Here is a 26,848-nt window from a genome sequence, read left to right on the forward strand (position 1 = left end):
ATAATAAAAAATTTACAAAAATGTGAGGGGTGTACTCACTTTTGTGAGATACTGTATATTTATAAATTTTTCAAACAATGATGATTATGTTGGAAGAGTTTACTGTCAAAATAGAGTCATTTCACTTTTTTGCTTGGTTAATCGGTTATTAACAAATAAAAAGTATGATTAGGCTTTCTTTTGACAGTGATTAATGATTGGTTAAACTCTAAAAATCTATATTTTTTAATGAACAAGTAGGAAGGTACAACACTAGCAGCAGAAAAGTGTCAAGGACAGGAATCACAAGGGATCAATAGGAGGAAAACCTTTAGGTGAAAAAGGGAACCTTTCGTGTTGGGGTATGTGGTGTTAGGAAGGTCTGCATTGAGGCTCTATGAGTGACTTGCTGCAGACAACAACCAGCGTTGACCAGTTCTTGGCATTTCTCTTACTATTAATACATTCAAAAGGACAGAAGGCACCTGTTTCTGCCTAATTTTGACATGTTTTCTTATCCATTAAATTACTCAATTTCACTTATATAAATATTATGGTATTTTAGCAGACTGTCTTGCAAATAATTTTTCTTTCCCTAATTTTTAATAAGTGCAGGTTTCTTGTATTGTTTTCTATACAGCTCTAGCATTGTACTGCTTTCCTGAACCACCTCTAGGTAATCTTACTCATGTAATCTATATTTTACCTTCTATGATAAAGTAATGAAAGAATGTTAAAAATAATTGCTGCTTGTACATCCATTGATCAAACAGTAATATTGTATGGCATTGTCATGCCTAAATTAATGTCCATGACCTACTTACATTTGTCCCTGTAGAATATAAGCCAGCAAGATTCTGTAGGCCTCTAGAAGATCATAGGTAATAAACTGAAGCACTGCATATATGTTCACCAGCTTTTGTTTATTCAAAAAACCTAAAGTTATATCCAGAAGCATTTTATAGGTCAAATAATGAAATAAAATCCTCTATAATGGAAATTATTTTTTGTTACTACTCTTTTATTGCATAAAAGCATTTATTATTTGCTGTCCCATCATTATATTTTCACTCAAAATGTTATATTTAGGGATATTATATTTAGGGATTTTTTGTGGAATTATCAATACAATAGTGTGAACTGGGAAAAAAATCTAAGGGATATTTAGACAATGTATACATTATAGGTTCCATTTATAAAGCAGCGTAAGCTGTGCCAGGCACTTATGTGGCAGGTTTGCACATGCAAGCCTGCTTCCCGCCATGTAAGAAGCAGCAGTCATTAGAATGATGCTTCCTACACTCTTTGCCTCACTTGCTTGGGGTGATTGACAGAAGGGGCGGGCATTACACACTCATCGGAGTGTGTAAGGATGCATACGGGCCAGCAGTCAAACATATCTGCTCCCCATATGCAACAAAGGTGTGGGGACAACGTCTCACATTGAGAAGCTTGTCCGCACACTGCTTAATACATTTTGTAACATTTTGTTTGTGATGGTCCTTAATAAGCATTAAATATTGCCTTTCAAGAGTATTTTCTGGTACCCTAATTAAAGGAAAGGAAGCATGGTCAAAACAAGGAATAATTGTACATTGGGTGTTTTAATTGAGCTTCCGCTATATTGTATTTGCCAATGCATAATTTAGTAGGGTTACAGATAAAGCAAGTTATTTCTTTCTTTAAAGGTTATAATAATTTGCAATTAAATTTCTTGTTTGTGATTATCTTGAATAATTTAAAACATTTTATTTTGGCTTTAAAGACGTTGTGCCCATTAATTCTTATTATTTCTGCTCATTATATTTATTTTTAAAGCATTAGACAGTATTAGAGAACAAAAAATTCAGATAGAGCCATGTTTTTTTTCTGCTTTACTTTTGCCAATTTCAGATAAAATATTTTTAACTTGAAATTTAATTCTGATACTTTGGGATCTTGTGATACTGAAATATAACAATATTTTCAATTTTTTTTACCTTTTTTATTTTATTATTTTTAATGTATATGAACTGCTCCTCCGTCTGCATTCAGTAAACGGATTTTTCATTAAAATCTCAATAATCCTTGCTCAGTCCTTTAGATGTTTAAACAAATATTAAACATTAATATTAAACATTAATATTATATTAAGAGAATGTTAGATTAATTAATTTCATACTACTTGATTCATTAAACTAGAGTGATAGACTGACCAAACTCAGCTTTCCATCTTACAACGTGCAAACATTAAGAGGAAAAATAGATGAATAAGTAACCTAAAGGTGCAAGAAAGCCAAAACTGCAGATAAACACACACTGGGGGTACATTTATCATGGTGCGGATAGACATGATCCGCTATAGTGAATCATGTCTGCCTCATATCGATAAATGCCGACAGCATACGCTGTCGGCATTTATCATTGCATCAGCAGTTCTTGTGAACTGCTGGTGCAATACTGCCCCATGCAGATTGCCGCTGGCAGGGGTTGTCAATCAACCCGATCATATTCGATTGGGCTGATTGATGTCCGCCACCTCAAAGGTGGTGAATGACTTAAGGAGCAGCGATCTTAGGACAGGGGCTTCTTAACTTCCGCTTCAGACGGAAACTGAAGCGGAGTGAATCAGAAGCAGCATCCGCTGCTTCTTAAATAGACCCCTGGATCTAAATTAAAAAGCAAAGTTTCATTCTTTCCTTTTCTTATTATATATTTGTTGTTCCAACAGATGAATCTGACCATTTAAGATTTCAGTGTTGCCTAATAATTCTGGAAGGGGGGTTATTTAAGTATGCACAAACATTTTGTACCATGCTCACTGAGAAAAAGCAATAAGGAGGTAATCAATAGAATGTATATGCATGTGTAAGTCTATATATACAAGAGCTTTCATTCCACACAAAACACAAGTGATTTTTCAGGAATCTCAACCCTTCCTCTGACAAGGTGAAAATTAAAGTGATACCACTATATAACAAGTCCCTCCCCTAGTTGGATGCAAATAATATAACTCTAACATGGTTCATGAAGATTACATAAAACAATATGTGATACCTTAAAGGGACAGTCTACACAAAATTGTTATTTTTAAAGATAGATAACATCTTTACTACCCATTCCCCAGCTTTGCACAACCAGCATTTTTATATTAATATACTTTATAACATTTAAACCTCTAAATGTCTGTCTTTTTTAAGCTACTACAGACAGCCTCTTATCACATGCATTTTTAATAGCTTTTCACAACAAGACACTGCTAATTCATGTGTGCCATATAGAAAGCATTGTGCTCACTCCCGTGGAGTTGTGCAGGCCACAGCACTAATAAACTAAAATGCAAGTCAATAAATAATAAATAAATATCCCTGAGATAGGGGGGGCGATCTTCAGAGGCCTAGATACAAGGTAATTACAGAGGTAAAAAGTATATTAATATAACCATGTTGGCTATGCAAAACTAGGAAATGGATAATAAAGAGATTATCTAGCTTTTTTGTACAATAAAAAATTTGGAGTAGATTGTCTATTTAAATAAAACACAATACATCATGTGTCACCATAACCATTCCTACATTGAAGATTTGAACTTGTACAATAGTGCTATAACTATGTTTAATCTATTCTATCTTTGGGACCCAAACCACATTTCTATTACTTACTTCAAGAATAGACAGTCTACATAATCACTTCAACACTGCAATTATTCTTACAAGCTGCGTGTAGATCAGCCTCACAGCAACTAACATGTCCCATATCCAATTCCTTTCCAATAAACAGTGGGAAGGGGTAGGTGATATGCCCTTGACCAACCCACCTTCAAATCAAGCAGAGGTGTGGGGCATGTACAGATGTTGGTCCATAAGAATTGTTAAGGAATTATGTATAATACTATTCCTAGACCCACCCCTTGCTCTCTCTCTCCCCTTCTCTTTTGCTCTCTCTCTCCCCCTCTCTTTTGCTCTCTCTATTCCCCCTCTCTTACTTTCTCTCTTCTCCCTCTCTTTTGTGCTCTCTCCCTCCCCCTCTCTTTTGCTCTCTCTCCCCCCTCTCTCTCTCTGCCCCTCTCTTTTGCTCTCTCTTTCCCCCTCTCTTACTTTCTCTCTTCTCCCTCTCATTTGTGCTCTCTCCCTCTCCCCTCTCTTTTGCTCTCTCTCCCCCCTGTCTTTTGCTCTCTCTCTCTCCCCCCTCTCATTTGCTCTCTCTCCCCCTCTCTTTTGTTCTCTCTCTCTCCTCCTCTCTTTTGCTCTCTCTCTCCCCCTCTCTTTTGCTCTCTCTCCTCCACTCTTTTACTCTTTCTCCCCCTTTTTTGCTCTATGTCCCCCTCTTTTGCTCTCTCTCATATCTGTTGCTCTCTGTCCCCCTTTCTTTTGCTTTCTCTCCCACCCTCTATTTTGCTCTGTCTCCTCCTCTCTTTTGCTCTCTCTCCCCCCTCTTTTGTTCTCTCTCCCCCCTCTCTTATGCTCTCTCCCCTTTTTTTGCTCCCTCCCTTTTGCTCTCTCTCCCCCCTCTCTTTTGCTCTCTCACCCCCCTCTTTTGCTCTCTCTCCCCCCTCTCTTTCTCTCTCTCCCCCCTTCACTTTTGCTCTCTCTCCCCCCCTCTTTTGCTCTCTCTGCCCCCTCTCTTTTTCTCTCTCTCCCTTCTCTCTTTTGCTCTCTCTTCCCCCTCTTTTGCTCTCTCCCCCCTTTTTTGCTCTCTTTCCCCCTCTCTTTTGCTCTCTTTCTCCCCCCTCTTTTGCTCTCTCTCCCTCCTCTTTTGCTCTTTTCCACCCCTCTCTTTTGCTCTCTCTCTCACGACCACTCCCACTCAGTCATGCCCCCACCATGGCCCACCCAGCCACACCCCCATCAAGTCAACTCAGCCAACCCCCAATCACGGCTCTCCTGTCCGGCCACACCCCCATTACGGCCTTTCTCATTCAACTCACATGCTCCACTGATCCTCACACGCCAGACCTAACACGCTCTACAAATGCAGACATGGATGATTTCAATGTTAAGGCCTGGTATATTTGTCCTTGCATTCTCTACTGCGCATGACTGAATCTGACAAACATACCTGGCCTTTTATTATATAGGATTGACACCAACATTATATAATGTATAGAAGCCCCCCCCCCACTGTATCTACCTAATGAAGGTATTACAGAGTTCATATGTAAGTAAAAAATATAACTTACAGTAAAAACACTTGTTAGGCATTAAATATCAGCCTATTCAAGTAACCATAAAAAGAAAGACGTAACCTGAGTATACAAACATCAATACACAAACTATATTGTAATAAAAGAACTATGATTACAAAATAGCTAATCAATGTATAATGTTTTTTGTTTTTTTTTTAAATATCCTCTCAATCTTAGAAATGACAACATATCATACCAACCTAACACTAATAAAGACTCATAGGAGTATGTTTCTGATAGTAACAAGCCCCTGAAACTACACAACTACAACTACCCTATCCTTTTAAGACGTATATTTGTGTATATTTTTTTTAAGTCCATTTCTTTAATTTATATATCCAACTTCAAGTTGTAATAGTCTCTTATTGTGATTTTCTCCTCTCCTTAGTAGTGGCACATGTTTTATCATAATAAACCTCAATTTGCTCACTATGGGCTAGATAAATTCGTTAGATGGGGACTTTTTGCACAATTCAGGTATGTATGTATTGGGTACTTGTAAAGCGTGGCTTATCACCTGTAAGGATCTCAAGGCGCTGCGCATTGTATCGACCTTGGAAGGATGAAAGGCTGAGCGGACCTCGCCAGGGATCGAACCTGCAACCCTTGGGTTGTTACAGAGCTCAGCCACAGTGCCTCAGCCTGCTGAGCTATCCGTCCGGCTGTCTGGTCATGTGCGAATTACAAGTTAAAAGTTAAACGTTTTCACACAAGTGCTAACCCAAAGCACTCAAAAAGCCAAATTTCAAATATTGCAACCATGTTGATGTATTCCCCCATAGTATTCAATGGGGCATGAAAAGTGGAAAAAATGTAACACAATTACTCACCCGCAAACCCAATAACATTTCACCAAGTGTGCTAACCCAACATAAAATATTAATATTTCACATTCCATAGTTCTTCACATAGGGTAATATGTTTCATTTATTCTTAAATAAATATTTCTATATATCTGTTGTTTTTTTGATAACATATAGATCTATACCTATATATCTATATAGGCATGACCCACACTATTATTAGCGAGCTTGCAATAGCAATAACCAGTCACGTTTGTGGGCAAGCAAAAATGTAGTGTTCCACTTGTAAACTAGCCCTATGTTGTTTAACAGTCCAAGGATACACTTACTGAAAAGCCTCTTGAATACTTTTGATGTAGGCAGGTTTCTGAATTCCATGGAATTTACTCCACTAGTCCTCTCTGGGGGAGTGGGAAAAAATGCAGAAAAAAAATCAGAACTAAATTAATGTAAAATCAAAATAAATAATGAAATCATTTTGTAAAGTTTATTTTTCATTATGTTTAATGATCTAACTTTTCTAGTCTGCATTAATAGATATCTGAAGGGTTATAAACAACTGTTCCTACTGAGTAAAAAGTGACATTAGAATTCCCATAACCCCTCTGCTATATAATAAACAAACCTTCATTCGGAAAAAATTACTAGTAGAACTCAATTCGGAAGAACACCAGAACATCTGACACATAATATTGCCAAGAGAAGTAGTCAACATATATAACTGGACATACACACAGTCAAACTCATAATCAAATCAAGGGTGCTTCTCCGGTACTCTATTGTGGCGCATTACTTGTTGTGCAATAAATATCTTAGATCAGACCAGTGCATCACACAGACTAAACAGAATGTAAACCATGAAATGATTCAATTGATTAAAATACACCATAACAAAAATGCAGAGCTAATTGTGGGAAAATGTTTCCCCAAACCTGAAAGATTATTAACTGATGCACTTACATGCTGAAGAAATGCACTTACATGCTGTATATGTATTCTTTTTATATAACATGTAGATGTGAACAATGTCAACTTCCTCTTCATGTTAAATCCTGTCCATACATGTGTTTAAAAGAGATTGGAAATACTGTTCCATGTACTGTTTCACATATAACTTAAAGGAGGGACCTAAATGCTCTTTAAAGCTAAATATATCTCATAAAACTATTGAAAGTGTCACTGGACTACATTTTCTTTCTGTTTAAATTGGCTTTATGTATTCAGCAGGGCTAACAATAGTGCACACTTTTATTTATCTAAACATGCCTTTAAAACACATATCTTAGTTGTTAATTTATAAAGACTTTTCATTCAGTCCCTGAAAATAGAACAAATAAAAAAAAAATAGTTGAATTAACAGGTAAAGGGTTTAAAAGGAAATGTTGATAGAGGTGAAAGACATCTTTACGGGACTTGTTTTCTATTAAAGGGAAGTCAACACCAGCATTTTTGTTGTTTTAAAAGATAGATAATCCCTTAATTACCAAATTCCGAGTTTTGCATAACCGACACAGTTATACATATACACGTTTTACCTTTGTAATTACCTTGTATCTAAGTCTCAGCAGACTGCCCCCTTATTTCAGTTCTTTTGACAGACTTGCATTTTAGCCAATCAGAGCTGTCTCCATGGTAAATTCATGTGCATGAGCACAATGTTATTTATATGAAACACATGAACTAATGCCCTCTAGTGGTGAAAAACTATCAAAATGCATTTAGATTAGAGGCGGCCTTCAAGGTCCAAGAAATTAGCATATGAACCTCCTAGGTTTAGCTTTCAACTAAGAATACCAAGAGAACAAAGCAAAATTGGTGATAAAAGAAAATTGGAAAGTTGATTAAAATTACATGCCCTATTTGAATCATGAAAGGTTTTTTTGGACTTGACTGTCCCTTTAAATAATTTATGTTGTATACATTGTATATATCTATCTATTTTAAATGGATATTAACCCCAACATTTTTCTTTCATGATTCACATAGAGCGAGGAATTTTAAACAACTTTCTAATTTACTTCTATTATCAACTTTTCTTTGTTAGCTTTGTATCTTTTGTTGAAAAAAAGCTCAGTGGTGTGCACTTGTCTGGAGCACTATATGGCAGCACATCTGCTAAAATGTTATCCATTTGCAAGAGTACTAGATGGCCGTACTATTTCTTGTCATGTAGTGCTCTAGAAACCTACCTAGGTGTCTCCTCAACAAAGAATACGACAGGAATGAAACAAATTTAATAACATAAGAAAATGGAAAAACATTTTTTTAAAATTGTATGCTCTTTCCTAATTACAAAATAAATGTTTGACTACATATTCCTTTAAAGGCCCAGTAAAGAAAGTAGATTTGCATAATTAACAAATAAATAATAAAAAGACAATGCAATAGCACTTAGGGCCCCATGTATGAAGGAGCGAGCAGACAAGTTTCTCAACTCGAGAAGTTATCTGCTCACCTTCGCTACATACGGAGAACAGACTAACAGGATCTGCTGCCATATGGATCATTACACACTCAAGTGAGTGTGTAATGCCCAACACTTTTCTTGTGTGACCAATCACATGAGACAAGGGATTGTCAATCACCAAGAGTGAGTGAGCTCTCTTAAAGGGACACTGAACTCAATTTTTTTCTTTTGTGATTCAGATAGAGAATGCAATTTTAAGCAACTTTGTAATTTACTCCTATTATCAAATTTTCTTCGTTCTCTTTCTATCTTTATTTAAAAAGAAGGCATGGATTTATCCACCAATCAGCAAGAGCAACCCAGGTTGTTCACAAAAAATGGGCCGGCATCTAAACTTACATTCTTGCATTTCAAATAAAGATACCAAGAGAATGAAGAAAATGTGATAATAGTAATAAATTAGAAAGTTGCTTAAAATTGCATGTTCTATCTGAATCAAGAAAGAAAAAATGTGGGTTCAGTGTCCCTTTACATTTTTCCTCACTACCTCATAGGTGGTGTTGAGTGTAAGAAACAGCGGTCTAATAACCGCTGCTTCATACATTGTGGGTAGCAGGCTCGCATGTGCGAACCTGCCCTGCAAAGGGCTCCAGAGCAACTTTCGCTGCTTAGTACATGGAGCCCTTAGTCTGAACTTTTCTGCCACATTTCAAAGATGTGTCTATTTCCACTCCTTGTGTATCATGTGACAGCCATCAGCCAATCACAAATGCATACTGTATACGTATAGTCTGTGAATTCTTGCACATGTTTAGTAGGAGCTGGTGACTCGAAAAGAGTGAATATAAAAAGACTGTGCACATTTTGTTAATGGAAGCAAATTTGAAAGTTATTTAAAATTGCAAGCTCTATCTGAATCATGAAAGTTTCATTTTGACTTGAGTGTCCCTTTAAGGTTTATAGATGTACCAAACAATCTACAGGTGTGTAAAGATCAAATACATGTCAAGGTCCCAAGAGAGAACAAATTTCACAGAAAGAAAAAAAAATCTAAATTATTAAGATACATCTTAGTAAAATCTCACCCATAGAGAAAATGAAAATCTGTAATGTCTGTAGGAAGTTATTTTGTGGTAGTACGTAAATCGTATACATAAAAAGCTTAAAAATTATAATTCTCTAAAGTACTGTTAAAGTATAACAGTGTGCTTTATCAATACTGATTCATCATCAAGAGAATAATCTGATGACATATTAGAAGGGTTTTTTCAATGATTCATCAGACTGAAAAAATAAAGTAAAAATTATAGATTTAAAGAGTTTTGAAAGGTAAGATGGCAAAGTAACATTAACTCAAACAGATAAGAAAATATGTGCTTATGAAAACAAATAACCTTTGACATTAAAATAAATGTTAAATAGTTCAGGCACTGAAAATGGCTTTTTCTTTGTATCAAAATTAAAAAATGTAACGTTATATTTATTTATTATTGTTTAATATTTAATTTGAATATATCTTGTAGTATATTCTGAAAGGGTTTGTGAAAAAAGACAATATATTACACAGCTTCAATGTTGTTGTTAATGTTATTAACATAATACTCTACCACATATTGATTCCAAAATTACACTTCTGAAATGGAGGCTCTTCCAGAAGTTTAAGATTTTTATTTTTTTCATTTTACCAATATGGGGCCAGATTATGAGTGGCGCGTTAACAGTTACGCACAAGCAAAAGAGGTGTATTGCAGGCGTTTGTGTTGGATGTAATGCTCATATTACAAGTTGAAAGTAAATGAGATGGCTTGAGCGCAATTGAAGTTAACGTGAGTCGGGATAGAATGTCCTCAGAACTCTGGTTAACTGTTTTGTGAACCAAAAAAGTGTCACAAAACACATCAAAAATATAAAAGTAAAGTTACTCTCATAATAACAATATCTAATAAAAAATATTTTAAAAAAATTGCACAAGAAAGTTATAAGGGCTTAAAGATATGTGGTGTCAGGTTTTATAAAAAAACAAAATGCAGGAAAAGGACTTTAACAGAGAGATAGATACATATACATGTCTAAATATGTATTTATAGAGAGAGAGATAGATCCGAAGACTGGCTGAAGAAATTGGGAGAACAAGTGCAGAAGTGTAAAGAAGATCGTTCCGCATACAAGCGCAGTAAGTGCAGACGCATCATTGAGGATTACCACCTGAAACTTATCTATCCGTAGCAGTACGGTATAGTGTCACAGGACAGGAGACGGAGACGTGATGCGCAGAGGGTGCGACGACCAAAAGGAGTAGCACTTGACACCATGTCATCATCGGCCAGCGAATCAGAACAGACAGCTAACCAAAGGCCTTTTTTAGATCGAAGCATCTGGGAGACAGATACGGATCAAGGAGATTACTCATCAGGAGAGGGCAACAAAGAGGACACAAGAATAACATGCAGCATGGTGGGCGATCTGCAGAATTTAAAAAAAAGCTCACCTTTAACCTCTCTACACACGCATTGACACGGGAGGAGGAGAGGTTCCTTGACCGTGGGCTTAATTTTGTCCCTAAAACTAGGGGTAACAGGCTAAGGCATCCTATTGATATCTTCAGATTTGGGCGCACCTTGAGATTAAATGATTTTTTTCTTGATAAGAGAGACACTTCTCATAAGAGCCAAATGGATCATAGAAGTAAAAGTACATTTGATCCACCACCCAGAAACCACATATAACAACATTTTTTAATATGGTTGAAAAATACCTTGAGCATTTGTACAAAGTTCCATCTAAGTTCAGCCCCAATTTGGATAAAGAGGAATTGCACACATTACAGAACATCAAGGACATTATAGTGAAGCCCGCCGATTGATTATGAGGACTAGTCCTGATGGATTATGAGGACTATGAGGCTGAAGTAATGAGACAGCTTAATGATGTAAAAAATTACATCAAACTTAGAAGAAACCCTACCCTTGAGTATAAAAAGGAGCTTGACAGCATTTTGTAAATGGGATTATTTAATGGGTAATTCACAAAGAACGAAAAGGGTTTTATGAGCACAGAATACTCAAAAACACTGGTGTTCTACGTGCTTCCCAAAATACATAAGTCCCTCACAGCACTCACGGGAAGACCTATTAATTCTGCCATGGACTCATTGAATCAACCAGTAGCTAAATATCTGGATGACCTTTTGCAGAACTGTGTGAAAAAGGTTCCATTCTATATCAGGGACACCAAGCACTTTATAAAGCTATTGGAAGAAGTGAGGGACCGTGGGGAAGATACCTTGTTTGTTATGATGGATGTATCCATTTTGTATACATGTATGCCTCATGAGGAGGAGATCCAAGCAGTCAAAGACAGGGAAACACAACGTTCAAAGGACCCCCAGTAGAGTACACTGCCTTATTACTGCACTTTGTGCTACATAAGAATTATTTTAAGTTTGAAAATTATATAAATTTGCAGTGCATTGGAACAGCAATAGGCTCATGAGTGGCAGCAAGCTATGCAAATATATACATGCATTTTTATGAACAAAAGCATATTCTTAAGAATCCTTTGTTCATACAGTATGGCAGGAAATACTGTAGATTCATTGACAATGTGTTTTTTCTGTGGTATGGGGAGGAGAGGCTTCTGGTTAAACTGGTCGAAACTTTAAATAGTTTGGCTAACACTATTAGGTTTGTACTTAAGTGGGATTCCACAAAAATACAATACCTTGATGTGGAGTTATATAAAGTTAATGACAGGATTGAGTCTAGGGTATATAGGAAGCCCACGGATAGAAACACCATTGTAAAATATGAGAGCTTTCACCCACAGCATCTTCTAAAATCAATGCCAAGGGTTCAGATGTTGAGGGCAGTGGATCTGACTTCTAGGAATGATGCTTTAATAATTGCTGTAGATGACACGGCTGAAAGATTCTTACAGAGGGGTTACCCTGAGAAACTCCTTACTGAGAGCAAAGAACAGGTGCTGAACACAGAGAGAACAATGGTGAAAAAGGAGACAACAGATAGGCTGTTTTTTGTCACAGATTATACCACTGATGGTTTGAAGATGAGAAAGGCAATTTGTGATAATTGGGGAATCCTTCAGAGTGATAGGAGACTATTCACATTTGTTAAAGAGATCCCCATATTCTTTTACAGGAAAGGCAGACCCATAAGGGATATTCTGGTACAGGCTGACCCCATTGATAAGTATGAGTCACACAAAAAGTATTTTCTACAAAGGAAACCAGGGGTATATAAGTGTCATGGCTGTGTGACTTGTGATAACCTTATTTTAGGTGATACATTTACGCACAGCCATACTGGCAAAATATACCATATGAAATATGTTCTTAATTGTGAGTCCAAGTATGTGGTATATCTTATTTAATGCCAGTGTGGGGATGTATACATTGGTAAGACCGAATGTATGCTAAAAGAGAGGATAGCTGTACATAGATCTAGTGTAAGATTAGCCTTAGAGAAGGGTAAATCGGATCAGCCAGTTGCTAAGCATTTTCTTGAACATGGGCACCCAGTGTTGACCCTAAGATGCTGCCCTATAGATCATGTCCCATTGCCAAAAAGAGGAGGTAATAGGAAGAAGATCTTGTTACAGAGAGAGGCGAAGTGGATCTTGGAGCTTGACACTGTAAATCCTAGGGGTTTAAACACACACCTGTCACTGTCTTGTTTTGTGTAAGATAATAATTAAGCCCTTTTTCCCAGTGTTAGCTACTTTAACATCTACAGTATATTGTTATGTATAGGATGGATGGTTTTGTGTAAATACTTTTTTCTGTTTTTCTGTTTTTGGAAATATTATCATTTTTTTTGTACAATGTGTTTATTTCTCTTATTCTGCATCTCTTCCAGCAAGAAAAAATGAAGGAAGGCATATTGGGAAGTTCCCTTATAGGAGCAAAAAGTTTGTTGCTTCCTGTTGAGTCTCCACTAGATGGCAGAGATGGGATTATGTGAGAAAACCACCTAGATTGCACCTGGTGTGTGGGTGGGTCATAATTAATTTGGTGGGTCATAATTAATTTATAAGGTATACATAGGATCACAGTTGTGTATGTTGTTATCTTGACAAAGGCCCAAACAGGGGCCAAAACATTGAAATAAAAATGTTCTTTTTAAATGAAAAAACATGAGCTGGAGTCATCTGTGAGCTATGTAAATCTCTGACTACCACTTAACATTGAAAGTGTGCAAAGCCAAACTGGCTACCTATATAATATTTGTCCAGATGCGGTAACTAACCTTTCCATTTTTGATTTTAAATCTTTACTGTGAGCTTGCTGGTGAGTGCAGGGTTTTCTCTATGTGTTGTTTTAATTTGTTTTGTAATTTCCCTATGGTTCTTGCACCCACTCCTGTCTGGGGTTAACTGCCTGTGACCCTGTGACAGCACAGCTTTTTGTGAGTGCCACTGGGCACCCAGGGCTGAGCATGTTGCTGGGTCATTGGATGTGTACCCGGTCCGGTCTTGGAGTGTAGTTCCCTTCCGTGTTTTGTATATTTCTGGGGGATTACATATGCCTGTGCAACCCTCCCTTGTTCCCAGTTTGTTTGGTTTTGAGAGCTTGCATTGTGTGGCTGTGTTAGGGACTCAGGCATTGGAAAGGACCATGACATGGTACCTGGGCTTAGAAAAAGTAAGTAGGGTGGTGTGAGTGCTAGTCAAATGGTTAATGCTTAAATCCCTTATCTGGTCTGATAAATCTCAAATTACAGACTATTAGACAGAGAAATGGAGCTAACCAACAGATTATATAAATTATAAAATGAAATAACAAGAGGACCCAATGTTGCTAAGAAGTAAAAAGTTTTTTTATATAATAAATTTATATAGCGGTTTTTGGCAAATATCGTGTTAACACATACAAAATTGCAAAAGATGCCGGCATCTAAAAACAATAAAACATCATAAATGTATTAAAAAACAAGGGGAATCGGCCGATATATTTAGGGCACAAATATATAAAAAATCAATGTTTAGATTCTGCGAAATATAAGATAAACAGTAGAAATGTATCTATCGATAAACTTGATTAGGGCAGATAACTTTTATCACAGTAATCTTAACTCGTTATATATTACCAATACTTTGATTAGACAGTTAGTTTGTCAAGGCACAGTGCATGGTGAGGCGTCTAATCTGTTAGCCGTTAGGAGTAACTGTGAGTGATGGGTCGTGAGGTGTGACGTCACGTCACCTGACTAATAATTTTCCTCCCTGTAGTGGGCCTGGACACAGTAATTTGTTTGAAAAAATGTCCCAGTTGAAAATATACAATTGTGTCAAAGTATGATTAGTATTTAACAGTTAGTAGCGATACTTGCAAATGTCCGAAATCCAATAGTCTTTTCCAAATTTTGTAGCGGGTTGTTGTATCAGCGGTTTTAGATTGTGTGAAATGTTGATCCGTTCTTTTTTATCCGTTTTTGTCTGTTTTTCAATAAAGCTCCTAAGCAGGCGACGCCAATATTTGCGCGGGTTTGGTATCCTATATACGGCGTAACCTAGAAGTTACGCGCGTATATTTCTGCCGTCGCCCGTAGTTTTTTGGGCCATAGGCAGGTATACCAAACCGCGCAGTTTGGTATCCAATATACAGCGTAAGGACTTACGTGGCGAAAATGGAGAAATCTTACTCCATTTTCACCTCGCCACAAAAAGCAGCCGTAAGAAGCCTTACGCTGACTATTGGAGCCCCATAACTCCCTAAACTGGCTGCTAAAATAAACCTAACACCTAACGCATGCGCAATGTCTATCTCCCTGTCAACCGCGATCTGCTAAAATAAACCTAACACCTAACGCATGCGCAATGTCTATCTCCCTGTCAACCGCGATCTGCTAAAATAAACCTAACACCTAACGCATGCGCAATGTCTATCTCCCTGTCAACCGTGATCCCCCGCCGCAATCCCTAATAAAGTATTTAACCCCTAAACCGCCGCCATCTACATAAACTAACCCCCTACTGTGAGCCCCTAAAACCGCCACCATCTAACTGATCTATCCCCTAATGTGAACCCCTAAAACCGCCACCATCTAACTGATCTATCCCCTAATGTGAACCCCTTACACCGCCGCCATCTATATTAAAATTATTAACCCCTAATTTAATCTACCTACCCCGCCGCCAGCTATATTATCTATATTAACCCTAAGTATATTATAGTTAATATAGTTATTACATTATATATATTAACTATATTAACCCTAATTATATTAGGGTTAATATAGTTACTATAGTATTTATATAAACTATATTAACTCTATCTAACCCTAACACCCCTAACTAAATTCTTATTAAATAAATCTAATTCATATTATAAACTAAAATATTCCTATTTAAATCTAAATACTTACCTATAAAATAAACTCTAAGATGTTAGGGTTTATATTTATTTTACAGGTAAATTGTTAATTATTTTAACTAGGTATAATAGCTATTAAATAGTTATTAACTATTTAATAGCTACCTAGTTATGTTAGGTATGTGGGTGGTGGGTTGTAATGTCGGGGGGTGGTATTGTGTTTTTTTTGCAGGCAAAAGAGCCGTTTTCTTTGGGGCATGCCCCCACAAAAGGCCCTTTTAAGGGCTGGTAAGGTAAAAGAGCTTTGAACTTTTTTTAATTTAGAATAGGGTAGGGAATTTTTTTATTTTGGGGGGCTTTATTATTTTATTAGGGGGCTTAGAATAGGTGTAATTAGCTTAAAAATCTTGTAATCTTAAAAAAAAAAAAAAAAAAAAAAATCTTGTAATCTTTTTTTATTTTTTGTAATTTAGTGTTTGTTTTTTTTTGTAATGTAGTTTAGTTTATTTAATTGTATTTTTAGATAGATATTTGTAGTTTATTGATAGTGTAGGTGTATTTGTAACTTAGGTTAGGATTTATTTTACAGGTAATTGGGTAATTATTTTAACTAGGTAGCTATTAAATAGTTAATAACTATTTAATAGCTATTATACCTAGTTAAAATAATTAACAATTTACCTGTAAAATAAATATAAACCCTAACATAGCTATAATGTAATTATTAATTATATTGTAGCTATCTTAGGGTTTATTTTATAGGTAAGTATTTAGATTTAAATAGGAATATTTTAATAATATTAATATTAGATTTATTTTAATAAGAGTATAGTTAGGATGTTAGAGTTAGATAGGGTTATTATACTTAATATATATATAATATAATAACGATAATATAATTAGGGTTAATATAGTTAATATAGCTGGCGGCGGTGTAGGGGGATTAGATTAAGGGTTAATACATTTATTATAGGGGGCCACGGTGTAGGGGGATGTAGATTGTAGGCAAAAGAGCAGTTTACTTTGTGACAAAGCCCCGCCAAAAGCCCTTTTAAGGGCTGGCAAAAGAGCTGTTACTTTGGGGCATGCCCCGTAAAAAGCCCTTTTAAGGGCTGGCAAAAGAGCTGTTACTTTGGGGCAATTCCACGCAAAAAGCCCTTTTCAGGGCTATTTGTAGGGTTAGACTTAGGTTTAGTGGTAGGGATAGTTTAGTATTTTAGGGGTTAAATAATTTAATATAGATGGCGGCGGGGTAGGGAGATTAGATTAGGGGTTAATAATTTTAAAATAGATAGCGGCGGCGTAGGGGCTCACTTTAGGGGGTAGGTAAGGTAGATGGCGGCGGTGTTAGGGGTTCACTTTAGGGGGTTATAGATTTAATATAGCTGGCGGCGGTTTAGGGGTTAATAACTTTATTAGGTAGCGTCGGGCTCCGGGAGCGGCGGTTTAGGGGTTAATACATATTTTATTGTTAGGCTAGTGAGGGGGGATAGCGGATAGAGGGTTAGACGTGTCAGGCTATGTTAGGGAGGCATGTTAGACGTGTCGGGCTATGTTAGGGAGGCGTGTTAGACAGTGCGGGTAATTTAGACTTTAGTCAAGTTTTGTAGGCGCCGGCAGTTTCTAACGTGCCGCAAGTCACTGGCGACACCAGAAATTTGTACTTGCGCAGATTTCTGGACATCGCTGGTTTATCAGACTTACGGCACGTTAGCATCTGACGGCGACATATATGGGATAGCTCGAGTTGCGAGCTGAAACTGCGGGCGACGCGGGTTCCCTCGCTTGCGCCGCAAACTACGATCTATATCGGATCGACCCCTATGTTGTTATCCGTACTGTTGTTTTAGATAAGGCTATGATGGGAGCGAGATGAAACAAAGGGGCACACAGGAGTTATTCATACATCCGTCTCAGTGTTTTAATCAAAGAGATGGAAATGAACCTGTTTCCAGTGCCGGTGGAACAGTTCAGCATATGAGTGGCTTTATATAAATTTGGAGTTGTTACACACAGGAATTATTCATATGTCTTCTCTCTATATATGTCATAGAGATAGAGATGAACCTGTGAGTTGTAACACTATTGAAAATAAATATCAGAAAGCAAAAGTAAGCAAATCTACGCGTTTCGGCAGTGTTAGCTGCCTTTATCAAGATGCTTACTAGATGGAGTTACTCCCTTTTATAGGGAATATACAATGAATAACAGGTGTGTTAGAGGATGGTCTGAATTAACCCATTCAGTGTTTTCAAGGTGAGTGCCTTGAAAATCGTTAATGGAGAATTTGTTCTTAGAAGTTAAATACATACCACAAATACCCATACCAAAAAAATGCACTAAAAAGCTGCAATATCGATTTTGCCAAAAAAACGATATATGAAAAAACTTTTTTATATATGATTATACATTGCTCCATTGGTTATTATCATTCCATTGTTGTTATTTATAATAATCTTGCAAAATAAATTCTGGTTCATAGATCATTATCTAGTTGTGATAAGCACTCGTTTATATAAAATGAAGGATAATATTATTTTAAGAGATCTAAAAAATGGTCTCCTAAAGTGTGTAGAAAATCAGCTAAATATATAATAGGGGATGGGTTGCACATAGTGTGGAGTATTAGTTTAGTGTGTATATATAGATGAATATATAACTAAAAGAGAGGCTACAGTATGGCCTTGCCTATATCTAGTTGGATGGTATATTAATTTGAATATGAACAGAGTATTGTTTTTTTATTACAGATGTATTTCAAATACATGGAGTTAACTGCCTGTGACCCTGTGACAGCACAGCTTTTTGTGAGTGCCACTGAGCACCCAGGGCTGAGCATGTTGCTGGGTCATGGGATGTGTACCGGGTCCGGTCTTGGAATGCAGTCCCCTTCTGTGTTTTGTATATTTTCGGGTGATTACATATGCCTGTACACCCCTCCCTTGTTCCCAGTTTGTTTGGATTTGAGAGCTTTCATTGTGTGGAAGTGTTAGGGACTCAGGTATTGAAAACGACCTTGATGTTGTACCTGAGCTTGTCCCATTTGGCCAGATGTGGTAACTAACCTTTCCATTTTTATTTTAAATCTTCACTGTGAGCTTGCTGGTGAGTGCAGGGTTTTCTCTATGTGTTGTAAATATATATATATATATATATATATATATATATATATACCATATATATATATATTTATATATATATATATATATATATATATATATATATATATATATATATATATATATATAAAACGTCTGAGGAAGGGGAGTGTCCCCCCGAAACGTCACGCTTGATTATATAAACTTTTGATTAAAAGACCAGGCCTTCCTTCACCTTTTATACTTACCTGCTGGCACCCTGGCATTTATGGACTTTGAAAGTGAGAGTGCTCTCTATCGCATTATATATATATACAGTATATGTTTATATGTGCGTACATATGTATCCATGTATTTATTTTAGCCCTTTGCAGTTAAAGATGAAAACATGTAAAAACATATTTATCCAATATTCATTTTTATTAAAGTTTTAAACTGTGTATATAAAATTATATATAATATCCCTTAGCGCAATGCATACTACTACAAAAAGTGCACTTTCTAGTCAATACTATATTATAAATTAGTAAATAAATATACAAGTCAAAATGAAACAATTCCTTTGTGCAAATCCACTATTTTCACTGTTTTTATATCTGTGAGATCTCATATTCGCTCAATATGTTAGAAATAGATTGTAATGAGTCTTTGCGAGGTGCCGCTTTTTAGCTGTAAGACCTGTAGTCCGGTCTTCTGTTCTCAAGATGCTCCATTGATTGCACTCACATAATTCAATATTAGTTTACACATTAAAAAATGTGATGGCTTCTATTGTCTACCTGCTCACCTATTCGATGCCATCTGAGCCCACTCACATGAAATCCACTCAGTCCTCACAGGCAAGCTTAGGGTATCTCCTCAGCATTAAGATGCCACCACGATACACAAAAGTATAGAACCAGTTTGTAGCTCCTTTACCCATAATGATTCAGACTTTCTCAAAGGGAAGCTGTGACCACATATTAACACATAAATATATATGTATTGAAATTAAAAAGGTGAAAAAAATATGTGGATATGAAAAGAAGGGTAATTGTTTTTTAATTGAAGGAGATAATAGTGAAGTAATGCAAAGGGTTGTGACAAAAGATATGATTTGTTTAACTCAAGATTAATGAAAGTTCTTCGAAGAAAATTAAATATGATAACAGCTGGAAATGAGAAATGTACAATAACAAGGAGAGTTTCAAATCTCAAGAAGGCTTTTATTTCTGTCTCCTAAGATCACAACACAAGATATGGTAGCCTCAGATAAATAATCTAGTGATTAAAGATATAAAGAATATCTAGCAAAGGCTAAATCAGGCGGAATGATATAGTATTGTAGGGACTTATGTTGTTTATACATAGCCACAAAGTGCTCAAGTGCTAAAAAATGCTTGTTTAATGTTTAAATCCAGGCATAAATTAGTTCTCAAGCAAAAAATAAGAGTTATTTACAAAACCTTATGTTATGAGAGTCCTTGTTCACCACTAGTTAAAAAACTCAGCTTTTGTTATTGCACTACACATTGATTTCTGCATTTTTAAAATTGACTTTCACTTGTGTTGCTCTGTATTAAAATGGTGATAGGAAACAATAAAAGTTAAGTAAATTGCTTAATAATAATTAAATATCATGCTATACATGTATATTAAATATACTTCATACATATTCACATAAAGGGCACCATTTATTAAGCTGTGGATGCAGCTTTGGGGCCTCATCGACTCAGGCTTTAACGAATGAGCCTGAAACACTAGTTAAAGAGCTGTGGTCTCACTGCCACATAAAGTGTTGTGCACTTAAATTGCCTCAACCAATAAGATTGGAATGATTGATGACTGTGTGTTAGCAGAGGGCCACATTGCAAGAGTAGCAGGCCCCTGCTGACCATGAAGACAGGTGGATTAAGTTCCTGATAGTGAATCTTGTCTCTCTGGCAAATGATAAATGAAGGCCATTTGATCATCTCTATATTTAAGATTGCTTTCCCTATAAAAATCCATCAGTATCTGGGGGCGTTTCCTGACCGTGGCCATGATCAGCAACATAATTGAGAAGCTCCTCAAGTCTTTATAATTATCCATTGTTTATCTCCTCACTAACCAGCCATCATGCTCTATAACTTATGAAACCTAAGGAGGAGAAGTCATGGAACTGAAAGATATCCTCACTATTACTACGATTGCACTAACTGGAGCCTAATAGGATTGGCTGAAGTTCAAGGCTGCAACTTCATTACACTTTCATTTAACCCCCTCGGTTAGTTAAGTAATTGAGTAAAGCTGTATTAACCTGCTACTATTCTCAGCATTCAACCATTAATAGCTAACATCAGTGTTCAAATACAAGTAAGGTGACTCAGTTGAACTGCCTGCAAATATCATGACGACTGTACTTAGAGACTTTATTGCCGCACTCATTGGACGGGTGGATTCTCACACTGCTCTCCTTACATCAGAGATCAGATGTGCATCCCTCACTGCTCATACGGGGTAACTCATATTTATAGCCCAGATTTGTCAGGGGAAGTCCTACATGCAGGAGAATATGAGAGGGGATCATACATATTCACAGGTGACAAGCAAGGCCATCACAGACCCGTCCTCATTACAGCTGACACAGACCCTATGTGCTACCAAGCTGGAAAATGGCTCTAATTCAGAAGCACATCTAGATCTGGAAGTTGATCCCCACTTACCCTTAAAGCCTTGCAAAAAGCAAGTCTACCAATGTGGGTTGAACCCATCCGGTCCTCTCTCACATGTGCTTTCAAAACGGCCTGTTAGAATGAAGCAGCACAATGGTCGCTCCCTAGCATTGGTGTGTCGGGCCATTTACCGCTATTGGTGGTCTCAAATTTTACTGATTGCTGGAGATATATTATGGGATCCTGGTAGAGGTCATCTTTGCATCACCAAATTGAGTCTGAACAGCAGCCTGGACGTAGTGCAGATTTATCATTTGGACATGTACATATTATAATACCCAAGCATGGTATATTTAGAAGTGGTATCCTCTTTTTACATTATGCAGGGTCACTATGAAAATAGACAGGGGTATGTCCTAAACATTGACTTTAGCGTTATTCTACTTTAGCGTTATTCTACTTTAAAACCTGTGGACAAGCCATGTTTACTGTCTAGCATCTGTTTAACCTAGGGATCAACAGATATGTTATGCTTTTATCACTCTTGTTCCATTGAATTGTGACATTGCTGTTAATTTATACTTAAATGACAGACGTGAAACAGTTTTGTTCATCAGGGGACATCTATCTAAATACTGGGTCCACCCTCATTCTCACCATTACCCAATCACACACTCCTTATAGTAACTTTAATAAAAGCAACACAGATAACCTCATTTCCATCAAATGCATCCCATACTCACACACTCCTTTCACTTGCACACTTTGGAACTCTTGCTCTGTGTGCAACAAACTTACAACCATTCATGACCTGTTTAGTTCAAATGTTTTCACCCTTTTAGCAATTACCAAAACCTGGCTATCTCCTTCTGACACCGTCTCCACTGCTGCTCTCACACATGGTGGTCTTCACTTTAGCCATACCCCTAGGCCAGGTGAGAAACGTGGTGGTGGAGTTGGAATCTTGCTCTCCCCCTCCTGCACTTATCAGTACCTACCTCCAATCCCATCTCTCTCCTTCTCCTCCTTTGAAGTCCACTGCATTCGCCTGTTCTCCCCCCTCTCCCTCAAAGTGGCAGTCATCTATCGCCCTCCTGGACCTACCTCCCATTTGCTTAACAACTTTGCCGCCTCGCTTCCTCACTTTCTCTTTACAAATATAACAACCCTAATTCTTGGGGACTTCATTATTCCCATTGACAACCCATCTGCCCCTGCTGCCTCTGAACTTCTTTCACTCACATCCTCCTTCTGTCTCTCACAATCCACCCTATTTCCTACCCACTGTGATGGCAATTCCATCAACCTGGTATTTTCCTACCTCTGTTCTATATCTGACCTCACCTGTCGCCCTTTTCCCATTTCTGACCATCACCTGGTCACCTATAATATTAATGCAACAGCTAAACCCACTCCTCCATCCCATCCCCGTACCTGTAGAAATCTACATGCTGTGGATCCGCTCCAATTTACAAAAATGATTCAAGATCTCCTTCCTCACACTTCCACTATAACCTGCCCTGATCTCGCAACAGCCCACTATAACAAAACGCTGTCCTCTGCACTAGACACACTTGCACCTCCCCAGCTGCGCAAAACATCATGCCGTCAGTTCTCTTTCTCAGCAAACACGCTATTTGCAAAAATGCTCCCGTACTGCTGAACGTGTCTGGAGGAAAACTCACTCTGAACCTGACTTCATACACTATAATTTTATTCTTTGTTCAAACACTTCTGCCTTTCACTTAGCCAAGCAAACCTACTTCTCTTCTCTTATATCTACTCTTTCCTCAAACCCTAAATGACTCTTCTCCACCTTTAACTCTCTCCTCTACCCTCCTGCTCCACCCTCTCCATCTGTCTTTAGTGCTCAAGACCTGGCAGACTACTTCTTAAACAAAACACCTACTATTCGAAGCAACATCCCAACACCAACCTGCAATATTCCATCAACAGGCCCAGTTACTCCCTCTGCCACCCTCTGCATCTTCCATCCAGCCACTGAGAATGAAGTTTCTTCCTTACTATCTTCCTCACGCCTCACTACCTGCCCGCTCGACCCTATCCCTTCCCATCTAATACCCTCCCTATCTTCCACCCTCACACCTGCTCTTACCAACATCTTCAACCTATCTCTCTCTACCGGCTCATTCCCATCTTCTTTCAAACATGAAAAAATCACTCCCATACTGAAAAAACCCTCCCTCGACCCTAATTCTCCTGAAAGCTACCGTCCCATATCATTGCGTGCACTAACATCAAAACTCCTTGAAAAACTAGTTTACATTCATCTAACCCATTTACTGTCCGCCAACTCCTTGCTTGACCCCCTGCAATCCGGATTCCGCCCCAAACACTCAACTGAAACTGCCCTTACCAAGGTTACTAACGATCTTCTCTCTGCTAAAAATATTGGATACTACTCTATACTCATCTTACTTGACCTCTCAGCTGCCTTCGACACAGTTGACCACCCTCTGTAACACTGCCCTTTCCTGGATTCACTCTTATCTTTCTCACAGGTCTTTTTGTGTGTCATTTGCCGGCGACTCCTCCTTTCCAATGCCTCTGTCTGCAAGGATTTGTTCTGGGTCCTCTACTCTTCTCCATCTATACTTCTTCGCTGGGTAAACTTATCAACAGTTATGGCTTCAAATATCACCTCTATGCTGATGACAACCAGATCTACCTCTCCACTCCTGCTCTCTCTCCCTCTGTCCTTTCTCATGTCAGTGACTGCCTACCTGGTATTTCTTCCTGGATGGCCTCTCACCATCTAAAGATTAACATGTCCAAGACTGAGCTCCTTCTTATCCCCCCTCAAGCTCTACGCCGACTTGTGACTTCTCTATCCCTGTTGACGGCATCACCATTTCCCCATCTCCCCAAGTCCGCTGCCTCAGAGTTACAATTGACTCAAATCTATCCTTCGCCTCCCATATCCAATCGCTTTCTACATCCTGCCGCAACCATCTACGTAACATTTCCAAGATTCGACCTTTCCTGTGCGCTAACACCACAAAGCAAATAATCCACTCCCTTGTTATTTCCCGACTTGACTACTGCAATAACCTACTTACTGGCTTTCCTCTTTCCCACCTCTCTCCCCTTCAATCCATCCTAAATGCCTCTGCCAGGCTGATCCACCTTTTCCGTTACTCTTTCTCTGCTGCACCTCTCTGCGAGTCCCTTCATTGGCTCCCCATACACAGCAGAATTAAATTCAAAATTCTCACCGTTGTATACAAAGCGCTCACAAACACCACTCCCCTCTACCTATCCTCTCTAATCAACAAGTATACTCCAGCCCGCCCACTAAGATCCAACAATGACCTACTCCTTGCATCTGCGACTATCACCTCCTCTCATGCTAGACTGCAGGACTTCTGTCGTGCAGCACCTACCCTCTGGAACACTCTCCCTCGTGCTGTCAGGCTTTGCCCTAATCTTTCTTCCTTTAAATGCTCTCTGAAGACTTTTCTGTTCAGAGAAGCCTACCACCCAGCTCAATAATATTTCTCTTACCTAACAACATTTCCCTACTCTGTATTAACATCTTTCTCAATCTTGCAGTCCTCACCTCCTGTTTCTCAACCCCCTACCCTTCTAGACTAAGTTCCCATGGCAATAGGGCCCTCAATTCCTCCTGTATGTGTTTGTACATTTTGTCCTGTGTACTTGAAGTTTTATATTGTTTTATTTAAATGAACTGTATCCATGGACAGCGCTGCAGAATATGATGGCGCTTCATAAATAAAGTATAATAATAATAATAGTATATTAACACAATGCTTCTTATACACATTTATGTATTTTCAGTTAGGCTGTACCCAGAAATTTTGCATACCTATTACACTTTATTGTGTAACTTTGGGGATGATCAGAGCTATACACTAAAAGTTTACCTAGCAGCAATATTGTATGTTATTAAGGACCTGTTTTACTCAGATCTCTTTAGCTAAATCTCTTCCTGAACTTCATGCAGTGTTCACATAAGGCCAAGCTCTCTACATAGTACCCAGACAACCCTACGTTAAAACAAAGTAAGTTCTTGGGAGTTCTCTTGCAACACTTCATTTTGGTGTCAGATTTGTCTTAAAGGGTCTAGCTGACATTTTTCTTCACATATAACAGCTTCCTGTAATGGATTGTTCATCAGGGCTAATTAATAGACTATATATTACATCAGGTAACCGAAGGGCTTTTCCCCTAGCAACAGTGTTATTAGTAAGTGAGTGGAGGTTATGGGGGTTCAGCCCCTTTGACTCAGTTCTACTGCCGGCAACCAGGGCAGTGGGACGGAAGAGTAATACCCTAGAACCTATTAGTATAGAGCCCCAAAGGAATTACATGCAGTGACCTTATACATATAAACTGTTATATATGAAAGTACTGATACCATAACTTATATCTCCTTGTGAGTTCAGAAACTTCACCTTCCCCTGAATATTTAAAATATTTAAAATATCTTTAAATTTGTACCATTAAAGGGACAGTCTAGGCCAAAATAAACTTTCATGATTCAGATAGAGCATGTAATTTTAAACAATTTTCCAATTTACTTTTATCACCAATTTTGCTTTGTTCTCTTGGTATTCTTAGTTGAAAGCTTAACCTAGGAGGTTCATATGCTAATTTCTTCGACCTTGAAGGCCACCTCTTTTCAGAATGCATTTTAACAGTTTTTCACCACTAGAGGGTGTTAGTTCACATATTTCATATAGATAACACTGTGCTCGTGCACGTGAAGTTATCTGGGAGCAGGCACTGATTGGCTAAACTACAAGTCTGTCAAAAGAACTGAAATAAAGGGGCAGTTTGCAGAGGCTTAGATACAAGATAATCACAGAGGTAAAAAATATATAAATATAACTGTGTTGGTTATGCAAAACTGGGGAATGGGTAATAAAGGGATTATCTATCTTTTAAAACAATAAAAATTCTGGTGTAGACTGTCCCTTTAACCTAAGCTGGGTTTGTTTTAAGAAACTATAGAAGTTTCATATATATCTCTCCAGACTTGGGCTTTAGAGGGAGGGATATGGATCATTTTAATATTTATCTTCCTGGGACAATATACTATTTGTAAGGAGTGGTAAGTCTGTTCCTGTAAATTTTTATATCTAGGTCCTAGGTGACACATAGATACTGAGAATTTGCTACGAAAAAGCTTAGACAGTTACACTTCAAAAGTTACCTTACTTGTTTTACCTTTAATTTTAATTTCTTTTTGGAGTCCTCTAGCACACAATCTAGGTTCTCCGAGACTGGCTCATAAAGACACCTTATCAAACTATGTGTTGTTAAGTTAAGCTCACTCTTATAATATGCTGTTTAGCTAAACTTTGTATTTACTTTCATATCAGAATGTAACAAGAATATCCTTGTAGTCTATTATTTACGGTTATTTTCATTATTATCATTCCTCTTTTTT

Source organism: Bombina bombina, chromosome 3 (genome assembly GCF_027579735.1).
Source record: "Bombina bombina isolate aBomBom1 chromosome 3, aBomBom1.pri, whole genome shotgun sequence".
In the NCBI taxonomy this organism is placed as follows: Eukaryota; Metazoa; Chordata; class Amphibia; order Anura; family Bombinatoridae; genus Bombina; species Bombina bombina.